This window comes from Triticum aestivum, chromosome 6A, assembly GCF_018294505.1.
Source record: "Triticum aestivum cultivar Chinese Spring chromosome 6A, IWGSC CS RefSeq v2.1, whole genome shotgun sequence".
Lineage (NCBI taxonomy): Eukaryota > Viridiplantae > Streptophyta > Magnoliopsida > Poales > Poaceae > Triticum > Triticum aestivum.
Window position 1 is genome coordinate 577,655,998 of NC_057809.1, and position 12,271 is coordinate 577,668,268.

The 12,271-nt window shown below is 45.7% G+C and overlaps 1 pseudogene; it reads left to right on the forward strand.

Annotated features, from left to right (window-relative positions):
• Positions 1 to 517: 517 nt before the first annotated feature.
• On the forward strand, positions 518 to 2,833 carry LOC123129729 (heat shock cognate 70 kDa protein-like; annotated as a pseudogene).
• Positions 2,834 to 12,271: the final 9,438 nt, after the last annotated feature.

Here is a 12,271-nt window from a genome sequence, read left to right on the forward strand (position 1 = left end):
AAACCTTGTGAACGCACATAAAATGTCCGGATATACACGCGGGATTTTTGTTTCGAATTTTTTAACTTCTCGAAATTTGGATTTCGACAATGGGTGCATATGCACCTAGGAGCCAAAGGCAATTACCGAAGTATTTCCCCCTCAGAAAAGTTGAACCAAAGCAGATGGAAATGGAAGCGGGCGATGCTAAAAAAAATCTAGATTGGAATACCCATACCAAATGTTGTTTGACATGGACCAAAACAACCTTTTGAACTTCGTATAGTTGTTAGTAGTTGGTACCTTTAAATGCAAATACAAAGCGACGAAACCAGCGAACCTGACCCTTGGGATTATCTATCCATAACCTGTTTGTTTTCACACTGCAGACAACGCCACGCCCGCTCGCCTTCCTCTACCTTATAAATTCCCTGCGCCGCATTGGCTTCCCAATCAGATCGCGCTCCCCTTTCTCCGTGCTGCTTCTACACTCTTCATTCCGCTGCCTCTACAGCTCTACCTCGTGGAGATGGGGGGCATGGAGTCCGACGAGGGACCGGCGATCGGCATCGACCTCGGGACGACCTACTCGTGCGTGGCCGTGTGGCGGCAGTCGCACAACCGAGTGGAGATTATCCCCAGCGACCAGGGCAACCTCACTATGCCGTCCTGCGTTGCCTTCACCGAGGCTTGGAGGCTCATAGGCGACGCGGCTGTGAACCAGGCCGCCATGAACCCCGTCAACACCGTCTTTGGTAAGGACCGTACCACATACATCTTCCAGTAACTACTCCTGCATGCATGAAAAACCACACTCTTTGTTTATTTATTGTCATCCTAGAATCTTCTTTTCTTCCACTAACCGAGTCGCTGTTAGATCCGTGAATTGTTTTTGGCTTTCTTGTATGATGTGTATCCTCATTTTCTATGCGATAAGTTGGTTTATTCTTCAAAGAATTGCCTGAATTAGTTTCTTTTCTCAACACGATAATGAAATTCTTACTTCTGCAAAAAATAAAAATAAATTCTAGTTTTATTGTTGAGCAAGTACATTTCTTCAGTTTCCCTTAAAGCAGACCCGTGCAACTTCTTATCATTGAATGTGTGCATGCTAAGCAGGTTTGGCACATTGAAGAACGTATTTTTGTTTTAATTTTTTGATAATTTTTTTAAATTAAGTTGGAGAACACATTGGACCAGTGTGCGTGCATAGAAAATGAAAGGGCAGTGTCTGTATGTGATTTGTATCATATAGTGTTTAGAAGAGGTCCTGCCCTAAGGGACATTAGTTGAAACACATATGAACTAACTTTTTAAATAAGGCGCTATTGCACGTGCCTGTTTTGAGAAATCTTGAGCAAAAAATCCACATGACTAATCCACAATGAATCCTTCTTCTATTCAGATGTGAAGCGCCTTATTGGCCGGAAATTCAGCGACAAGTCAGTGCAGGGAGATATCAAGATGTGGCCTTTCAAAGTTGTCTCAGGTCCTAGTGACCGGCCGATGATCGTGGTGCAGTACAGGAATGAGGAGAAGCAGTTTGAGGCCGAGGAGATCTCAGCCATGTTGCTTGGCAAGATTCGGGAGACAGCTGAGGCCTACCTCGGTAGGAAGGTGCAGAATGCGGTGATTACTGTCCCGGTCTACTTCAACGACTCCCAGCGCCAAGCCACCATTGACGCCGGGGCCATCGCTGGCCTCAACGTGATGCGCATCATCAACGAGCCCTCCGCTGCAGCCATCGCCTATGGCTTTGGCAAGATGTCCGACAGCGATAAAGTGGAGACTGTTCTCGTGTTTGATCTTGGTGGCGGAACCTTGGATGTCTCCATTGTCAAAGTTGATCCGGGTGCCGACATTGACATGGGCGTCTTTGAGTTGAGGTCAAGTCTACGTCTGGTAACACCCACCTTGGCGGGGAGGATTTCAACAACCTCATGGTGAAGCACTTCGTGCGAGAGTTTCTTAAGAAGTACAAGAAGAACGACATCAGGGAAAACCCAAAGGCGCTTCGGCGGCTCAGGACGGCCTGCGAGAAGGCCAAGAGGGTGCTGTCGAGCACGACTCAGGCAACCGTTGAGATCGACTCGCTTCATGATGGCATCGACTTCTACGGTGCCATCACTCGCGCAAAGTTCGAGGAGCTCAACTTGGACCTCTTCCGCAAGTGCATTGTGCATGTGGAGAAGTGCCTCAGCCTCGCCAAGATGGAGAAGTCTCAGATCCACGACGTCGTGCTCGTGGGTGGCTCCAGCCGGATCCCAAAAGTCAGGGAGCTACTCAAGGATTTCTTCCAAGGGAAAGAGCTCTGCACGAAAATCAACCCTGACGAGGCCGTCGCCTATGGTGCCGCCGTACAAGCCGCGATCCTCAGCGGTGAAGGTAATGAGGAAGTGCGGGATGTGCTCCTGCTCGACGTCACGCCGCTCTCGCTTGGAGTGGAGACGGAAGGTGGTGAGATGAGCGTGGTGATCTCTAGGAACACCACCATCCCGGTCAAGAAGGACAAGGTTTATACGACTTGCCACGACAACCAGACAAGGATACTCTTTCAGGTGTACGAGGGCGAGGGGTCGGAGACCGTGGACAACAACCTCCTCGGCAAGTTCACTCTCCGTGGCATCCCCCGAGCTCCCAGGGCCGTGCCAAAGGTCAATGTCACCTTTGAAATCAATCCGGACTGTATTCTGAAGGTAACGGCGGTGGACATGAGTACGGGAAACACTAACAACATCACTATCACAAGAGATCAGGGGCGGCTCAGCGCAGAGGAGATCGAGCGATGGTGCGTGATGCCAACAAATACAATTCAGAGGACAAGAAGGAAATGGAGAAAAACGGCGATATCTAAATGGGTGCTTTAGTGATGCTGCAATTTCTGGCATGGGCTTATGGATGTTATGAGCCTCCTCGCCTAGTTTAAGTTTTTCCCTTTTGAACTATGGTCTAATCTGTCATGGCTAGTGTGATTGAAAGAAAAACAGTGTCCTCTTTGTTTGACTACTTTCAGTAATGTATGATTAAATGGAGTTGTGGAAACCTGATATTTTTTTAGAAAAGGAGGCTGACCCCCTTAAAAAAATCATATTTATGCAGACATTGACAATTAAATTTTTTGGTACGCAATAGTTAAACAATAGAAACTGCTAGTACAACATACATATGCGCAGTATATCAAAAAGCATGGCCAGAATTATTTTGTTATTAAAATGCTCCCTCTTGTGGGTTTAATAGCAGTTTTGGACAAAATCCTGGATTGCTACACCAGTCACACTAAAGTTGTGCGTCGGATGGCTTCAAAGATCCATCGGATGGCTTAAAAGATGTGTTAATTATCCTTTTGACCTTAGTGGTGTCTATGTGCTCAGTTTTGCTCTCAGTTGCAAATCATGCTAAGTTTTGCCCCTAGTCCATGCGCAGCTACTATGACAAGGCCAAACGGCCAGATTTTAGTCCATTTCGTTCGCCGGCGTTACTGGTTGTGGGTCCGGAGCTTACACATGGGACCGTGTGGACGTGGGTCTGGAGCTGGCATGTGGGACCATGCAAAAAAATCCCCAAATCAATCCTAGGGTTCTAGCCGGCCAAATCAATCCCCAAATCACTCTGTACCGTTCTACGGCCTGCCGGCCTTCGCCGCCGCCGCCACCTGCGCCGCCGCCAGCACCTGGGCCGCCACCAGCTACACTACCATGGTCGTCCTGCTCCACCGCTACCTGCTCCGCCCGCCACCTTCCTGCGACGCCACGGGTGGGGCGCCCGCCACCTGCTCGACCCGCGGCGCGGCCTCCTTCCGTGCGCCCGGCCGGAGCGCTGATAGGTGGGGGGCTGGTGGAGCTGTTTGAAGTACGAGGGTGAACCCCAGGATGAAATGGCGAGAAGTGACGATCCCAGAGTATTTGGCGAGGCAGGCATCGGGCCGGAGATCCGCCGCGTCCACGACTGGGTTCCCGAGGGGTAAGTCATGCCTCCTGTTTAGATTGAGCTTAGTTTTGCATTTGAACAGTCGATTCGAGTTGGTTGCCCGGTTAGTGTGTTGATTGCGTCTCTGTTTTTCGTCGGTTAGGATGGAGTTGCGGTCTGCTTTCTTAGTGCACATTAGAAGGGACTGGTACATGTCGAATGCAAAGAATAAGAAGAAATTCCAAGGAGTTTCGATTATCGGTTGCCAATGGCTTGTAATTGGAGTTTCAGACAATTTGGGGAGGTAATTTATAGCCAATATCCTTGGGGATTGCTTGATGAAATGGAATACAAATACTATGATGAGGAAAGAAATGGGTGACAGTTAGTAATGATGAAGAGCTGGCTACCATGTTTGCTAGGCATAAGGAGAAAGAGAATTTTCATGTGAGGCTGCAAATTGATGTGCTTGAGCAGGCATTTGGACATAGGATGGCTGGTGCAAAATCTCAGGGAGAACCAAGTCGTCGTAATGACAGCTCTAGCCAGAATAGTTCAGTTAGTGCAAGGCGATGTTGTGGCTCGACAAGCATGGGCACCGGTAGTTGGGTCCACCTTGAAGTGGAGCCTGATGACTACAATTCTGGGGTTGATGAAGAGAAGCTATATTCTGATGTTATTCAGAATTTACGACAGGTACCTCGGGCTGAAAACCAAGATGAGGCTCACAATGCAGTCCGTGTGGATGATGATGCGGTGGGTGAGGACGAAGACCTTGGAGCTGTTGAATGGAACCCTTTGAACCCTCATATGGAAGAAGGTACCATTTTTGCATCCATTACTGAGTGTAGAAATGCACTTGTGACATACTGCATCAAGGTAGAACGTACTTTCAAAGTTGACAAGAGCGATCAAGTACGTTACAGAGTGCACTGTCCGACTGAGGGTTGTCCATGGAGGATGCTCGCATCTAAAATGCGAAATAGCACGAATGTTCAGGTCAAAGTGAACCCTTTTAGGCACACATGCCAAGAATCAACCCTTAGGTAGGATACAATCAGTAGAGCCAAGTCAAGATGGGTGGCAAAAGAAGTAAAGAAGTGGGTGAAAGAAAACCAGCAAGTGGGTCCAAAGGAATTGCAAAAGAGCATCAAAGACAAGTTCAAGATAGATTTACCATACATGAGGTTGTTTAATGGCAAACAACATGCTATGGATTCTATTTATGGTAACCGGCAGGAAAGTTTTCAATTGTTGTATTCATTCAAAGGTGAAGTGGAGAGGACCAGCCCAGGTAGTATTGTAGATATTGACCACTACACCGTGGAGTACACATTCAGGGGAGTGACAAAGGCCAAAGAATGCTTTTGGAGGGTTTTTGTCTGCTTTAAGGCTTGTCGACGGGGTTTTTCGGCAGGCTGCAAGCCTTATTTGGCTATTGATGCTACTTTTCTCACACGGAGGTTTAAAGGACAGTTAGTAGCAGCTTGTGCAGTTGATGCACATAGTTTTATATTTCCAGTTGCGTACAGTGTGCTGGAGACAGAGTCTTAGAAGAGCTGGACTTGGTTATTGCATAATCTGTGTCGGGCTATTGCACTTCTCAATGGGTTGGTCATTCATACAGATGCATGCAAAGGTTTAGAGGTGGTCGTGGACAATGTGTTCCCTGGAGTAGAGCATAGGGAATGCATGCGTCACCTTGCTGCAAATTTTGTAAAAAAATTCAAAAGAAAGGTGTATACTGACAATTTATGGCCAGCATCTTTGACTTGCAGTGTGAAGAAGCACAACTACCACTTGAGGCAGTTATACATGAATTCCAAAGTGAAAGAATACTTGGAAACACACCACTCCAAGTTATGGGCCAGAAGCCAATTCAGTGAACCGAACAAAGTTGACTATGTGCACAATAATCTAGCAGAGTCTTTCAACTCAACGATCCGGAAACTAAAGGGTCATTATGTGATGGATTTGCTTGACAGGATGAGGATAGAATACATGCAGAAATTTCATTATCGTGCAAGAATAGCCGAGGCAAAATTCATGGGCCACATTATCATCCCTGCCGTGATGAATGAACTGAAGCGGAAAACAATAGGCTTGGAAATGAACATGAATCTTTGCTCGGGTACCATAGCAGAGATATCATATTTGGATAAAGAGAAGAGGGAATGGAGATATCCAGTGGATTTAGAAGTTAGAACTTACAGTTGTAGGCAATGGCAGATAACTGGGTTGCCATGCATTCATGCCTTGTTTTTCATCACTTCTCTCCCAGGTCCAGCAGGGAACATACAACAGTATGTTTATGATTACTACTCTGTTGCAAGGTACAAAGCCACATATGTGTATGTCTTGCCTGCTATGGAGGGAAAACAACAATGGGACATGGCAGACCCTGGATTGAAGCTTTGCGCTCCAGTTCGGAAGAGAACAACAGGTAGACCAAGGAAGAGTCGAATCAGACCTCACAGCGAAGGAGCTGGACTTGGAGTGAGGAAGCGTAAGTGCATAAGGTGTGGTGGGTCTGGTCATTTCGGTAAGTATTGTGATAACACAGTAGATCCAGCGTTCGGAGAGTGTTTTGATGAAGTCTTTGATGAAAATGTTGGTCAGCAGCCGGTTGCCTCAACAGATGATGAAAATGATGGTCAACAGTCGGTTGCATCAGATGAGGATTTTGACGAGGTTCCAAATGATGATGGTCAATAGCCGCATGATTTTGACGAGAATCCAAAATATCCTCCAAATGATGTTTCAAGTGAGGCTCCAAATGATGATCCAAGTGAGGCTCCAAATGGTGACCAACCTTCTGTTGTTGTGAGTTCTGCTAGGTATGTAAATCTTGCGAATACTACTGTACATTTATCACTTGACATGATCTCATTATCCTTTATATTTTGCATAGCTCTGTGGTAGGTTTGAAGAAGACGCGCAAGGTACCGACAACCAAGAGGAGAAGAGAAGAAGCAATGAGCACAAAAGGTGCACGAGGAGCAAAGGAACAGACAGAAGCCCCAACACTATTTATAAATAGTTATGAAACATTATGAATAATATTGTATTTCTGTTGAATGATGTTGGACCTATGTTAGAACTATGTTTGAATGATGTCAGACCTATGTTAGAACTTCAAATTTGACATGCTATATGGATGTTGGAATTCTTTCGAAACTTTTGTAAACTCATATTCATGAAAAATATGCTAAAAAGAGCTCCAAAGGTAGGGTAAACCGCCTCATTTCTAAGCAAGATTTTTTTGACCTTGTCTAAATGAGCCAAATAACTTTCCTACACATATATTCTATATACACAGACTGTGTGCGCTGGTTTTTCCTTTTTTTTGACTTTTTGAATTTTGTTTTGCTCATTTGAATTCTGGTCAAACCTAAGTTTGACTAAGATTTAAACAAGTCTAAAACATCTAAATGAAAAACTAAGCCTGGATCCTTCTTAGTCACTCCAAAATGAAGCTGTGGTGAGGTTTTTGAATTTTTCATGAAAAATGTGCTAAAAAGAGGGGTCCAAAGGTAGGGTAGACGGCCTCATTTCTAAGCAAGGTTTTTTTCGACCTTGTCTAAATCAGTCAAATAACTTATCTACACATATATTCTATATATACAGACTATGTGCGCTGGTTTTTCCATTTTTTGATTTTTTAAATTTGTTTTGCTCATTTGAATTCTGGTCAAACTTAACTTTGATCAAGATTTAAACAAGTTTAAAACATCAAAATGAAAAACTAAGCCTGGATACTTCTTAGTCACTCCAATATGAAGTTATGGTGAGTTTTTTGAAATTTTCATGTTCATTTCCCCAAAACACTTCTCTTCACTTCATACAAGAGAGTTTGAGATACTTGAGATATCGCATAAGACACATGAACTTTTCGTTTAAATGTATGTAAACCTTGTTTATCAACTTAAATCGTTAGTATATGACATAAGAAGACTATGTGCGCAGGTTTTTCATTTTTCTGATTTTTATTTAGTTTATTATGCTCATTTTAAATCTGGTCAAACCTATCTTTGGCTGCTCCAAACCCCTCCCAAACCCGGTAACCATAGCGCTGAACAAAGGACCGTCTATCTAACCCAAGCGGCGATCAAGGACCGTCGATCTAACCCTTCTAGAAGAAATCTGCTGGGAGGAGGGGTCGATCCGCGAGATGCAATCTGATTGGCTAGGCGATTTTTTTCTCAACAAGTACCGGGTGCGCTGGATGGACCGTTGGGCCGTCTCGCTGTCCGGGCCCGAGCGCGCAGTTAATTGCCCGTCTTAGCCTATCCAGGCCTGCATGCATGGGAAGGGCGGCGATGTGGGAATGCATGCGCGGGAGGCGGACGTGCATGCATGCGAGCGAGGCGAGCGACGTGGCCATGCACGTATTGATTCAGAATTAGGCCATTATTTCAGATTATGGCAGCGATTCAGATGCACACACTTGGTCAAAGAGCTTCCCTATGCAGTGATTCAGATGCACGCACTCGCCCCATGCACCATTTCCGTGCAAAAATTTAAGGGTCCAAAACTTAACGGATACACACATGCGTCCGGATTCACACACGCACCGTTCTCATCCCTTCTTTCTTCCTCTCCCACCCACAGGCCTATAAATGGGGTGCCTCTCTTCCTCTCCCACTCACCACCCAAAAGCCAGATCCATTCTCTCCAACTTCAAAAACCCAAGCGACCGAGCCCTCTCCAAGCGACCAAGTGAAGATGCAGTACAACTGGCCGACCTTCCTTCGTCCGCCTGTCGTGCCGGAGCTGCGCTACCCACCGGGCGTGCTCGTGGAGAGGGAGCTCCGTGTGTGGGCGACTTCAAGGTGGAGGGGGTCCATCGACCTCACCCGCGCCTTCCTCATAGCCGGCTATGCCCACCTCCCACGGGACTCGCCTAGGATGTACACCATCAATGAGGTTCGTGACCGCGCCAGCATCCTCCTACTGCTCACGGGTCACCTTCGTCAACCCATTTGACGCACGTGAGCTCCTCGGCCAAGTGTTTTGGTGCGGCTGCGAGTCCAGCTTCTTCACGGTGTACAACATCTTCACCAACTACGAGTGCATCTTCCCCACTAAAAACCAGATGCACTCCCTTCCCTACGACAAGGAGGAGAAGTGAAGTTGAAGACGGTGTTGAAGGGGCGCGCGGCGAAGGTGGAAGAAAGGTCAAGATGAAGATGTTCAAGAAGGGGTGCGAGCCCGGAGTGAAGTTGTTCGTCAAGCTCGTCATGTTTTAGTTTTATCGTTTTTATTTTGTTGCTTTTCTATGTCGTGCGTGCCGTGTTGTGTCGTGTAGTATCCCTGAACTTATCTATCTATGTAGGGTACCCATCTATGTAAGGGTATGGTGTGTTGCATCTTATCTATCCAAGTTATTATGTGTGTTCAAAAATGTCTATGCCCAAACATATCATTTCTTCCCTAAACCAAGTCATGAACTAACATGCAAAGTTATTTCCTTTAAATCCTAAACCAAGTGCCACTCTAACTGGAATCATGTGGCAGTACAAACATACGTTTCCAACCCTCCAAAAGTTCAGTGCAAAACAAAGGAAAACCACTCTCATGCGTGTGAAAACATTCAGTACAAACATGCATTTTTAAACCCTAAACCAAGTCATGGTCTCGCTATGTATAGCTTCCTTCCCTAGCCATGACAAAGTCTTTCCATCTGCCCTAGCGGTTACCAGCACAACCTTACACGCCTCAAACCCACGCGGTCCTGGGTTCGAGTCCCAGCCGCACCAATTTTTTGTGCATTTTCCACCCTTTATTTTTTTCGACAAATTATTTTTTTCTCAATGTAATGCCCTTCAAAAATGTTCATTAATTTTGGCACCAGGTATAAACCTCTACCAGAGCTGAGACACATTTTCCATGACATTTTGGTCTTTGATTTAAATCACGGTGTATTTGAATTGGAGTAATTAAATTGCTATTAAATATTTAACAGCTCCAAAAAAAATTCTAAACTTAATTGTTTGGCTCTGGAATAATTCAATTAGCTTCCACAAAAAGTTTCAGCATTAAATAAAATGATTTACTGCCTAAATTAAGTCAGAACAGAAAATAGAAAAACACGCAAGAGATCTCATTTGCTCACCCCCGAATGGGCCTAATTGGATGCAGTTGGCCCATTAGTCTAGCTGGCACTTGGCTCTCCGCTCTGAATTTGGCCCACAGAGGAAGCTTTTTTTTTTGACAGAAAGGCAGAGCAAAGAGCTGCATTTCCTTGATCAAAAGTTTCTGAATTCCTCATTTCTTCTCCCTTTTTTCAACATATTTAAATGTTGGTCATCAATTCTCTTTTTTTAACATTTAAACAAACTTGGACCAACATTTAAACAAGGTGAATCTCTCATACAATTTCAAGCTTACAAATTCTTCCATAATTCATGTCTTTCCATAAAATTTCAACATTACACCTAGTGCGATTACCATACCTACAAATGCCCAAAAGTAATTGCAAATGGGTATTGGTATTTGTGCTTGATCTTCAAGCTTCCTAACCTTCTTCTTCAACATCCTAAGCTCAATAGCTATCTCTCTGTCAGTGTGTGCTTCGCCCTCCATCTCTTCTTCCAGAGCGCGTGCTGCGGCCACTGTCGTTCGTGGTAGCATGCGCAACCATTCTTCATGCTCTTCTTGCAGTTCATTCATCAGAGTCTTGGCCAAAGCATCGACCCAAAGAAAGAAACATTTCACCTGCATGAACGCCAGACAGATCAACCCATTGCTCAAAGACCCCGACCACGAAAATGGTGCAATTGCCCCGATTCTTACCCCATTCTCACTGCACACATAGAAGGGACGATTCTGGTTCTTCGGTGTGTGAGAAACCCTCAGATCAATGCTCGCCCGGCACCGCAGACAGACGAAGATAGGCATCTCCACATGCGTCGGGCTTTGCTTCCGCGAGGTGGCGCGGGAGCTTGAAGAAGACATGGAGCTCGGAGCCGAAGGGGATCTCAACACCACCGCGCCCTCCACAGCTATCTTCCCTTCGCCGCTCTCTCTCTCTCGCCGTGGTCACCGTCGTGCTCCCTGTCGTCCGCTCTCTCTGTCGCCGTGGTCACCGCCGCTCTCTGTCGCCCGCTTATATAGCACACCCGCAATGGCTCTCTGCTCAGCTGCTCTTTGTTGGGTCCCACAAGCCACGCGTGCAATGGTCTGATTGTCTAGCGTGTCTCTGCCGTCTGGTCCCCCCTTTAAGGGCCGAGTCAAAAGGTTGACCTGACGGAGACGGCAGAGTTCATGAAACAAGTAGCTGCGCATGGACTAGGGGAAAAACTGAGGACGATTCGTAACTGAGGGCAAAACTGAGCAAATGGACACCACTAAGGGCAAAAAGATAATTAACCCTTCAAAGATGCAGCCGATTATGATAAACTGAGGACGCACACAGTCAACTTCCTCGTCAGGACAAAGCTTACACGTATCCCGGGCCAATTGTTCTGATATGAAAGGCAAAAGAAATGGAAACCCACCCTATTAGACTTCCTACACAGAAGCACTGACACTTCAAACACACACACACACACACACATACAATGTATATGACACTTTGTAGACTCAAGACCTGTATTATAGGCGTGCTAATGCCTGAAGTGCCAGAACAAATCATGCTCCTATGTACATCACAACACAGACATGAAAACACATCACAAATTTCTAAAGATAAGGGCCGGGGCGTCACAATGCCACATGATTTTCGTAGGGAAGACTTCTGGTATGTGTCATCTAAAAGTATATACATGCAAGGACTTTTTCTCTCCTGATTTCGAAACATCAACCTGCCTATAAAGACACTAGAAGCATGATGCAGACCAGAGGCAAAGTATTTTTTCCCTAAGAAGCTACAGAGAGAGCAGTGAGCCAGTGATCCTCGCCTAGCTAGTGCACACACACGCGCGTGCATATCAAGCCAACACACCATACACGCAGCAGCAAGCAAGCCACAAACACGCGTGTGGAGCAGCGCATGGGGAAGCTAGAGACACAACCAATAGAGCGAGGAGCAGACAGCCGCGCTTGCCGTCGAGCCGTTCACGCTAAAATGGATCAAAGTGTAGGACGTTTTATTCTCAAACCTTCTCATCATAGAGAGTAATTACCAAACAAGCACTCATGCATGTTGGACAGAACAAATATTAGATACTGAAAAATCATGTTACACATGAAGCCAAATAAGCATTTTTGCACGACAAAAATGATAAACTCACCCCAGGGTAGAAATGCAATACTGATAATCACATGAACCCTGTATAATCTATTCAAACAGATTCATCAGTCAAAATATGACAAATAGCGTCCACCGTGTAAGGGTACTGTTTGATGCTGGGCTGCAAAGCATAAACATGTGTTACTGCATTTA